The 10,158-nt window shown below is 35.6% G+C and overlaps 1 pseudogene; it reads right to left on the bottom strand.

Moving 5' to 3' along the window:
• Window positions 1-7,531: 7,531 nt before the first annotated feature.
• LOC129509047 (tigger transposable element-derived protein 1-like) lies at window positions 7,532-9,409 on the bottom strand (annotated as a pseudogene).
• Window positions 9,410-10,158: the final 749 nt, after the last annotated feature.

Below are 10,158 nucleotides of genomic sequence, written 5' to 3'. Positions count from 1 at the left end.
TGTATTATTAGTTTCAGAGGTAGAGATTAATGATTCATCAGTTCAAATAACACCCAGTGCTCATCTCATCACATGCCCTCTTTAATGCCCATCACCCAGTTATGCCATCCCCCCAACCTCATCCTCCCCTCCAGCAACCCTCAGTTTGTTGCCTATAGTTAAGAGTCTCTTCCTATAGTTAAGAGTCTCTTCTCTTCCCTTTATCTCTATCTTAAATCAATCTTGCCATCAAGACTAAGAATTCTAATATGCTCTTCTTGATGGCATTCAATTTCCTGTTTATTAACAATTTTCATGAAAGAAGTAAGATGACCAATATTGTAAATAATGGATAACCCATAAAGATCCATCCTAATTACATTACATGACAAAATGATTTTTATATTTTATGTTTCCTTAATATCATAATACTGATATATGCTGATATATCCAACATGTCTACTCCCTATGGGAAAACAGAGAACAAGCAAGGTAAAGAAAACTTTCAAAACCTGAGGCTATGAGACTATATACTCAAAACCCCCACATAATTAAAATGTGCTCATTTGATCCCAGTAGACAGTAAATGTAACAAACTCAAATAAGATGTCCCCAGAACTTATGCAGATCTAAAGAAAGATCTGCTTCAATTTCTTCCAATGTTTAAATATTTAAATATCCGATCTTACCCAAATAGAAAGTAGAAGCTAATCCAAGATCCAGAGGGAGTTAGTGCTTTCTGATACTTAGAGGTCATAGGGCAAGGAAACAGTAGACACTAGAGAAGAAGTGAGAAAAAAAATACAGATAAATATAAATAAATATATTTGTCAACTGTGTTTAGTAGGTGTGTGTATGGGGGGGGGCTTGGAAAAGAAATAGAAGGTAGCTGGCTCTGTGGCAAGCTTTCCTACGCAGGGAAAATAGGCTATGGGAAATAAAGTGTCACAAAATAATTAGAAGACAAAAAGCCTTCTGCTGTGCAATGGAGCATTTCCATGCTTTCTGGCCCAGTGGAAGCAAGAGAAGTCAATCTATCTGCAGTCCATTTGTTTTGAGCTTTTTTGGTGTTTTATATTGAAAATGTAACATTCCATTAGTGGGTGCCTTTGAGAAATCAGTAGGACAGTTGAGAAAGAACTCTGCCTCTGAGAAATGTGCCCATTCTGGTATTTAGATTCTTGGGCTTCTAAGTGTCACATCTCAGAGGGCAAGATTTTACCATTTTAGCCTAAACTGCATTGTTCAGTGGGTAACATGGCATGTGGAAAGGAAGCACTTAACTTAAAAAATGATAACAATTTGGTCAAATTCTTTGTAAAATTTTTAAAGACTTTTTTTTAAATAAATTAATTTTTATCGGTGTTCAATTTACCAACATACAGAATAACACCCAGTGCTCATCCCGTCAAGTGTCCCCCTCCGTGCCCGTCACCCATTCACCCCCACCCCCCGCCCTCCTCCCCTTCCACCACCCCTAGTTCATTTCCCAGAGTTGGGAGTCTTTATGTTCTGTGTCCCTTTCTGATATCTCCCACACATTTCTTCTCCCTTCCCTTATATTCCCCTTCACTATTATTCATATTCCCCAAATGAATGAGAACATACACTGTTTGTCCTTCTCCGATTGACTTACTTCACTCAGCATAATACCCTCCAGTTCCATCCACGTTGAAGCAAATGGTGGGTATTTGTCGTTTCTAATGGCTGAGTAATATTCCATTGTATACATAAACCACATCTTCTTTATCCATTCATCTTTCGATGGGCACCGAGCCTCCTTCCACAGTTTGGCTATTGTGGACATGGCTGCTAGAAACATCGGGGTGCAGGTGTCCCGGCGTTTCATTGCATCTGAATCTTTGGGGTAAATCCCTAACAGTGCAATTGCTGGGTCGTAGGGCAGGTCTATTTTTAATTCTTTGAGGAACCTCCACACAGTTTTCCAGGGTGGCTGCACCAGTTCACATTCCCACCAACTTTAAAGACTTTTTTTAAAGAGCAATTTAGGTTCACAACACAATTAAGAAGATGGTACATAAATTACTCATATACTTCCAGCACCCCCACAAGCCTCCCTTATTAACATCCCCCACAACAATATCTTGTTTTGTTTTGTTTTGTTTTTTAGCCAAGGATGAACTTACATCAACACATCATAATCACCCAAAGTCCATAGTTTACATTACCATTTATTCTTGGTGTTGTTTATTCTGAATTTAGACACATGTATAATGGCATGTATCCATCACCATAGTATCATGTAGAGTATTTTCACAGCCCTAAGCATTTTCTGTATGCCACCTAACTTCCCTTTCTTTTCCTCAACTTCACTCCTGGCAACCACTAATGTTTCTACTATTTCTACTTTCCCTACACATTTGCCTTTCCAAGAATATTAAGTCGTTGGAATCATACAATATATAGCCTTTCCAGTTGGCTTCTTTCACCTAGTAATATGAATTCAAATTTCCTCCTTGTCTTTTCAGTGTCGTAGTTTTATAAGAAGGTGACAGTTTTATAAGAAACTGTCTTCAGAAATAGCTGGATCATTTGCATTACCACTAGCAGAGAATGAACGTTCCTGTTGCTCCACAACCTCATAAGCATTTGGTGTTGTCAATGTTTCAGATTTTGGCCATTCTAATAAGTGTGCAGTAGTATCTCATTGCTGTTTTAACTTATAATTTTCCTGATGACATATGAAAAAGAACATGTTGTCAATATGCTTATTTAGCAACTGTACATCCTTGGTCAGATGTCTGTACAGATCTTGGCCCATTTTTTAAATCAAGTTGCTTTTGTATTGAGTTCTAAAATTTCTCATTATATCTTGGGTAATAGTCATTTCTCAGATGTATCCTTCATGTGGCAGAAGATGCCAATTTTTATGAAGTCCAGCTTATCTATATTTCTGTCATGGATCATGCCTTTGCTGTGGTATCTAAAACATCATTGCAGGGATGCCGGATGGCTCAGCGGTTGAGGATCGGCCTTTGACTCAGGGGTGATCCCAGTCCCGGGATGAAGTCCCACATCGGACTCCCTGTGAGGAGCCTGCTTTTCCCTCTGCCTGTGTCTCTGCCTCTCTCTGTGTGTCTCAAATAAATAAATAAATAAATAAATAAATAAATAAATAAATAAAATCTTTTAAATAAATAAAACATCATCGCAGGAGCATCTGAGTGGCTCAGGGTTGAGTGTCTGCCTTTGCCTCAGGTCGTGATCCTGAGGTCTTGGGATCAAGTTCCACTTCAGGCTCCCTGTGGGGAGTCTGCTTCTCCCTCTGCCTGGGTCTCTGCCTCTCTATGTCTCTCATGAACAAATAAATAATCTAAAAAATAAATAAATAAAAATAAATAAATAATACATCTTAGCTATATCCAATGCTACCTAGGTTTTCTCTTATGTTATCTACTAGGAGTTTTGCATTTTATAATTAGGTATGTAATCCATTTTGAGTTAATTTTTGTGAAGGATGTAATTTCTGTGTCTAAAATCATTATTTTCATTGTGAATGTCCATTTGTTCCAGTACCATTTGTTGAAAAGATTTTCATTCCCATAATAGTATGTTTTCTCCTTTGTCAAAGATTTAGTTAACTATATTCATATGGTTCTGTTTCTGGGCTCTCTATTCAGTTCCATTGATCCGTTTGCCTAGTTTTCACCAATACAATACTGTCTTGATTATAGTAGCTTTATGGTAAGTCTTGTAGTCAGGTAGAATGAATACTCCAAATCTGTTTTTCCCCTTCAATATTCTGTGGGCCAGACTGGATCTTTTCCTTCTTCATATAACCTTTAGAATCAGTTTGTGAATATCCATAAAGTACCTTTCTGGGATTTCAATTGGAATTGCACTGAATCTACAGATTAACTTGGGAAGAATTGACATCTTGACAAGAATGAGTTTTCTTATCCATGAACATGAATTTTAGTTATTTTATTTCATTCATCAGGGTTTTGTAATTTTCTTCATATAGATCTTGTTATTTTTATACCTAAATACTTCATTTGGGGGTGGCTAATATAAATTGTATTGCATTTTTAATTTCAAATTCCACTTGTTTCTTGTTGGTATATAGGAAAGGATAGATTTTCGTATATTAACCTTGTATCCTGAAACCTTGTTATAACTGCTTTTTTTACTTTCAGGAGGTTTATTATTGTTGTGATTCTTGATTCTTTCAGATTTTCTACATAGATGATCACGTCATCTGTGAACAATGAGATTTTATTCTATCTCAATATACATAGCTTTTAGTTCCTTTTCTTGTCTTATTACATCAGCTAGATCTTCTAGTAGGTTGTTGAAAAAAAAAAAAGAGGTGAGAGGGGAAGCATTCTATAGTCCTTTATTTAGGTCCAGGTCTCCTAGTGAGTCTATGCCTCTGGTCTGTGCAATCACAAATGTCTCTCAGTGTTTTCTTTTTCCCCTTCCTAAGGTATGACAGGATGACTAGAGTTGAGTGTATCCTTTTACCCATGTGGAAGACTAGAGCTAACAGGTGTTGGTTATTTCTCTTCCCTAAAGTCAGGCTCATAAAATAATCCAGCAGGTAGGCTCTGGTTAACTAGTTTCTCCTGAAGGTAGGTATTGTTAAGAATAGAGTGATCTGCTGTATTTTGAAAGCATTCTCTTTCCTCTCCTCCTGCCAAAGGGATGAGTGGATTTTTCTTATATTTACTGTGGAAACCTGGTCAAGTTCCTGGAGGTAAATCTTATACTATTATGGCAGCATTCCTATGACTGGGTCCTCCTAGAATTTTTAACTCAGTTGTCCACAATGAAAATGCAGGAATTTGTCTGTATAGTTCAGGTTCTCCTACTCATGACCTGTTTCTTTAGTGCTTTATACTTGTGACTCTGTATCCACAAGCCTGTCTCTCCAATCTTGTAGTCGGTAGCTTGCCTTATGTTCTCCCTTCTCTTATGGGTTGAAGAAGAGTTGTTGATTTTTCAATTTATTCAGCTTTTTACTTGTTGTTAGCATTAAGTGTCAACTTCCAAGCTCTTTATATGTGGAATCAGAATCTCAAGCCCATTTGATTTATTTTAAATCAAGCACATATTCATGATAGACCCTTTTCAACATACAAATTATTCTGGACAGGGAGAAAGATCTTGAGTCCTGTAGAGGCATCTCACACATAAAATAATAAGAGTTGTGAAAAGATAAGCAAAATGTTACATAGAAGAGACACTGAGACAGTGTTAAATATGTGACACCACTGGTGTTCTGCAGTGAAATAATGGTATATAAATGATCACACTGTTCTGATAATACCTGATAGAGTTTAAGGTAAGAGAAATTGGTATAATTGTGTCCATGGCCCCATATTGCCTGTATATCCCAAGTTCCTCTCTTTCTTTTCTTGTTCTTTTCCTTCTCCTAGGAAGTTTTGAAAGACAAAATATCTGACATTTAGGTTATTTTAGTGTCTGACAATTAGGTCATGGGATACAATAGAGTGAATCCTCAAAATATATTCTCTCCAGTAGTAAATGTTTTATGAAATTAGTTCAACTGATTACAAGGGAAGCTGCTCTGATCATCATAGATTATTTAGTCTTCTGCCCTCAATGTTATTTCTTTAGCACCCAAACAAAGGCTATTTGGTTAAATTGGGTAAAGTACATGGGCAGAGTAGACATATAATAAAATTTCCACTTTGGGATGTCTCTATAATGTTCAAGAAGTAAAATTACTTCAGCACTTTCTTTGTGCAAGACTAGGTCTTCAGATATATTGTCCAAGTATCTTATTCCATTTGGCTGCTGTAATAAATTACCATAGACCAGGTATTTCTCATAGGTCTGGATGCTGAAAGTCCAAGGTCAGGATGCCAGCCAGCATGGTTGACTTTTGGTAAGAGCCCTCTTCTGTGTTATAGACTGCCGACTTTTCCTTATGTCCTCTTATGGCAAAAAGTAAGCAAGCTAGCTTTCTGGCCTCTTCTTATAAGGGCACTAATCCCATTTGTGAGGGTTCCGTCCTCATGATCTAATTAGTTCCCAACAGCCCCTCCTCTAAATATTAGGGGTTAGGAATTTCAACATATGAATTTTGGTGAGAAACCTATATGCAATCCATAATATCCAAGGAGAGTAGGAAAGACTATGTGAATAGGATAACCATGCTTACATTAAGAAGGTAACTGTACTTGTTTTGGGGTCTTCAGAGGTCCTTTTCAATAACGTTTGTGCTTTTATCACATGATTAAACATTTTTGCCTTCTTTTGTTTCTAGCACATGAGGCTCTGGACACTCTCAAGAGCATTGTCTTGTAGGCACAAGGTATAACAGATAATAAAAGTAAGAACATCAGCTTTTAGGTCTTAAACCACTTATTTCTATCATAATGAGAATTAATTCTATTGATTTATGAGTTAATAGAAATTGTGAATATTGAAAATATTTGATTGAAAAATGTTGTTCCTAAAAATAGAGATTTCACACATCAAAGAGTAAGTAGAAGTGATAATTTCAATAATGCAGAAATATAAGGAAATTGTTGTGCTTTGTGAATTAGAAACAAGTATATATTATAATTTCATGTTAGGTCTCTCTTGGGTATAATCTGTAAGGAAGATCTGTAAATCCTTTGTCCAATAGCAGCCTGATTTTCATTTTACTTTTCTTTTTCTCTTTTTCCTTTTGTTAATGAACTCTTTGAAAAGGAAACAATGGGAAGGGAAAAGATAAAAGAAACTGCAGCTCCATCAATTTTCTCATTGCGTCTCATTAGCTAAGAGACCAATGTTAGTACCTTTGTGATTTTTGTAACATTGACTTTAGGCTATTTTCAATTTGTGAAAATAAATTACTTCCTCCATTTCTCTTTGTTTCTTCTGAAAAAAAAAAAGAATCTTATGGACCCAGGTATGGTAATGGGTTAATAATATTTAAGATACCTCTCATTGATACCCATAGTTAATATTAGAGACTAGAATAACAGTGCTAAATCACTTTGTAGTCTGCCAGTTTTGCTATTTGTACTTTGTCTTACATTTTTAGTTACATACATGTGCAGAATTGTTTAACCTTCATAGAGATTTATTCCCTTTAACTTTAGACAATGACTTTATTTGTAATATTTTTATCTTGAACTATATTTTAACTGATATTCATATAAATGACCAGCTTTTTTTTTTTTGGCTAAGACTATATCTAGTATAACTGACTTTGTAACTTCACTCTCTATTCTTCTAATATCTCGTGTTCTAGATGTGTATCTTGATTAACAGAAGGTAGTTAGATTTTTTTATTTCTAATTTGAGAATGACTATATTTTAATGAGCAGCTATTAGCATTTATTGCACTTACTGATATATAGGCATATCTTGGGGATATTGTAGGTTCCATCCCATACCATCACAATAAGACAAATATCACAACAAAGCAAGTCAAGTGAAATTTTTGGTTTCCCGGTGCATATAAAAGTTATGTTTCTATGATAGTATCGTCTATTATGTATGCAATAGGGCTATGTCTAAAAAAACCAAATCTCTCAAATAAATAAATAAAATCTTAAAAATACTTTATTGCTTAGAAATGTAAGCCATCATCTGAGCTTTCAGCAAGTCATAGCCTTCTTGCTGGTGGAGGGTCTTGCCTTGATGATGGATGCTTACTAATCAAGTTGGCAGTTGCTGAAGGCTGGGTGGCTGAGGCAATTTCTTAAAGTAACACAACAGTAAATTTTGCCTCATCAATTGACTCTTCCTTTCATAAATGATTTCTCTATAGCATGTGACACTGTTTACCAGAATTTACATGCAGAATTTCCTAAAAATTGGAATCAATCCTCTCAAAATATGCTGCTGCTTTATCAACTAAATGTATATAACATTCTAAATACTTGGTTGTCATTTCAACAATCTTCACAGAATCTTCAGCTGGAGTAGATTCCATCTCAAGAAACCACTTTCTTTGCTCACCTATAATAAGTAACTTCTTGTCCATTAAGTTTCATTGTGAAATTGCAGTAATGTAGTCCCATCTTCATGCTCCACTTCTAATTCTCATTCTCTCGCTGTTTCAACCACATCTGCAGGTTCCTCCTCCACTGAGGTCTTGAACCCCTCAAACTCACCCATGAGGACTGAAATCAACTTCTTCTGGAGTCCTATTAATGTTGGTATTTTGACCTCTTCCTATGAATCATGAATGTCCTTCATAGCATCTAGAATCCTTTTCAGAAGGTATTCAATTGACTTTGCCTGGATCCATCAGAGGGACTTTAATCTATAGCAGCTATAGCCTTACAAAATATATTTATTAAATAATAAGACTTCAAAGTCAGAAATACTCCTTGATCCCTCATGCACTGAAGTATTGTGTTAACAAACATGAAAACAACATTAGGGGTGTATGGGTGGCTCAGTTAAGCATCTGCCTTTGGTTTAGGTCATGATCCCAGGGTCCTGGGATTGAGCCCTACTCTCCCTGTGAGCAGAAAGCCTGCTTCTCCCTCTCCCCCAACTCATGCTCTTTCTCACTACCTCTCTTTCTCTCTCTCAAATAAATAGATAAATAAAATATTTTTTAAAATCAAAACAAAATTAATCCCATTGTACATCTCCACTAGAGCTCTTGGATGACCAGGAGCATAATAAATAAACAGTAATATTTTGAAAGGAGTCTTTTTTTCTGGGCAGTAGGTCTCAACAGTGGGCTTAAAATATTCAGTAAACCATGTGTAAACAGATATGTTGCCATTCAGGCTTTGTTGCTCCATTTATAGAGCACAGAGTAAATTTAGCATAATTCTTAAGGCCGTAGGAATTCCAGAATGGTCAATGAACACTGGCTTAAAGTCATCAGCTACATTAGCCCTTAAAAAGAGAGTTAGCCTGTTTGAAGCTTTAAAGTCAGGCACTGACTTATTCCTAGCTATGAAAGTCCTGGATGGTATCTCCTTCCAATATAAGGCTGTTTTGTCTACACTGAAAATCTGATGTTTAGCATAGCTATCTCCATTAATGATTGTAGGTTGATCTTCTGGATAATTTGCTTTAACTTCTACATTAGGACTTGCTGCTTCACCTTGCACTTTGATATTATGAAAATGACTTCTTTCCTTAAGCCTCATGAACCAACTCTTGCTAGCTTCTGCAACTTCTTCACTTCGCTCAGTCTTCATAGAATTAAAGAGAGTTAGAGACTTGCTCTGAATTAGTCTTAAGCTCAAAGGAATGTCATGGCTGATCTCATCTTCTCTTTAGATAACTGAAACTTTCTCCATATCAGCAATAGGGCTGTTCTAGTTTCTTATCATTTTTGTGTTCACTGGCACTTTTGATTTTTTTCAACAATACTTCCTTTGTATTCATAACTTGGCTGTTTGGTGCAGGAGGCCTAGATTTTGGTCTTTCGCAGGTTTGATATCCCTTCCTCACTAAGCTGAATCATGACTAGCTTTTGATTTTAAAGTAAACAGTAAACACTGGAGGGTTATTAATTTTTTTTTACACTGGAGGGTTATTAATTGACCTGATTTCAATACTGTTGTACCTTAGGATATAGGGAGGCCTAAAAGAAGGAGATAGATGGTTGGTGGAGCAGTCAAAACACACACAACATTTTTTATAAGTTCACCATCTTATATGAGCATGATTCATGGTATCCCCAAATAATTACAATAGTAACACCAAAGATCACTAATTGTAGATCATCATAACACATGTAATACTAATGGAAAAGTTTAAAATATTGCAATGATTACCAAAATGTGACACAGAGCCACAACATGAATAAATGGCATTGGAAAAATGGTGTTGATGGACTTGTTCAACAGAGTTTCCACAAATATTCAATTTGTAATAAAACTCAGTATCTGGAAAGTGCAATAAAATGAAGCACAATAAAATAAGGTATATCTGTATTTGGATATGGCCAAACTAGCTTATTTCGTATACTCTTATTTCAATTATTTATTTTCTCTTTTATTTTCTTTTGTCTTTTATTGAATTTATCACATATTTGCTATTTTTATTTTCCAATAATATATAATTTTATATTCTATTTATTTTACTTTAATGGTTTCCCTCAAGTTTTAAAAACACATACTTTCCTTAAGAATGTTGAAAGCTACATGCACTTATTCCACCTTATCAAAATAAAGCTCTACTTTTGCTGACCTGAAATATATTCTTGACAAAACTTCTTCTTTG

This window comes from Nyctereutes procyonoides, unplaced genomic scaffold (assembly GCF_905146905.1).
Source record: "Nyctereutes procyonoides isolate TBG_1078 unplaced genomic scaffold, NYPRO_anot_genome, whole genome shotgun sequence".
NCBI lineage: Eukaryota > Metazoa > Chordata > Mammalia > Carnivora > Canidae > Nyctereutes > Nyctereutes procyonoides.
This window is presented reverse-complemented; position numbering and strand designations above follow the sequence as displayed.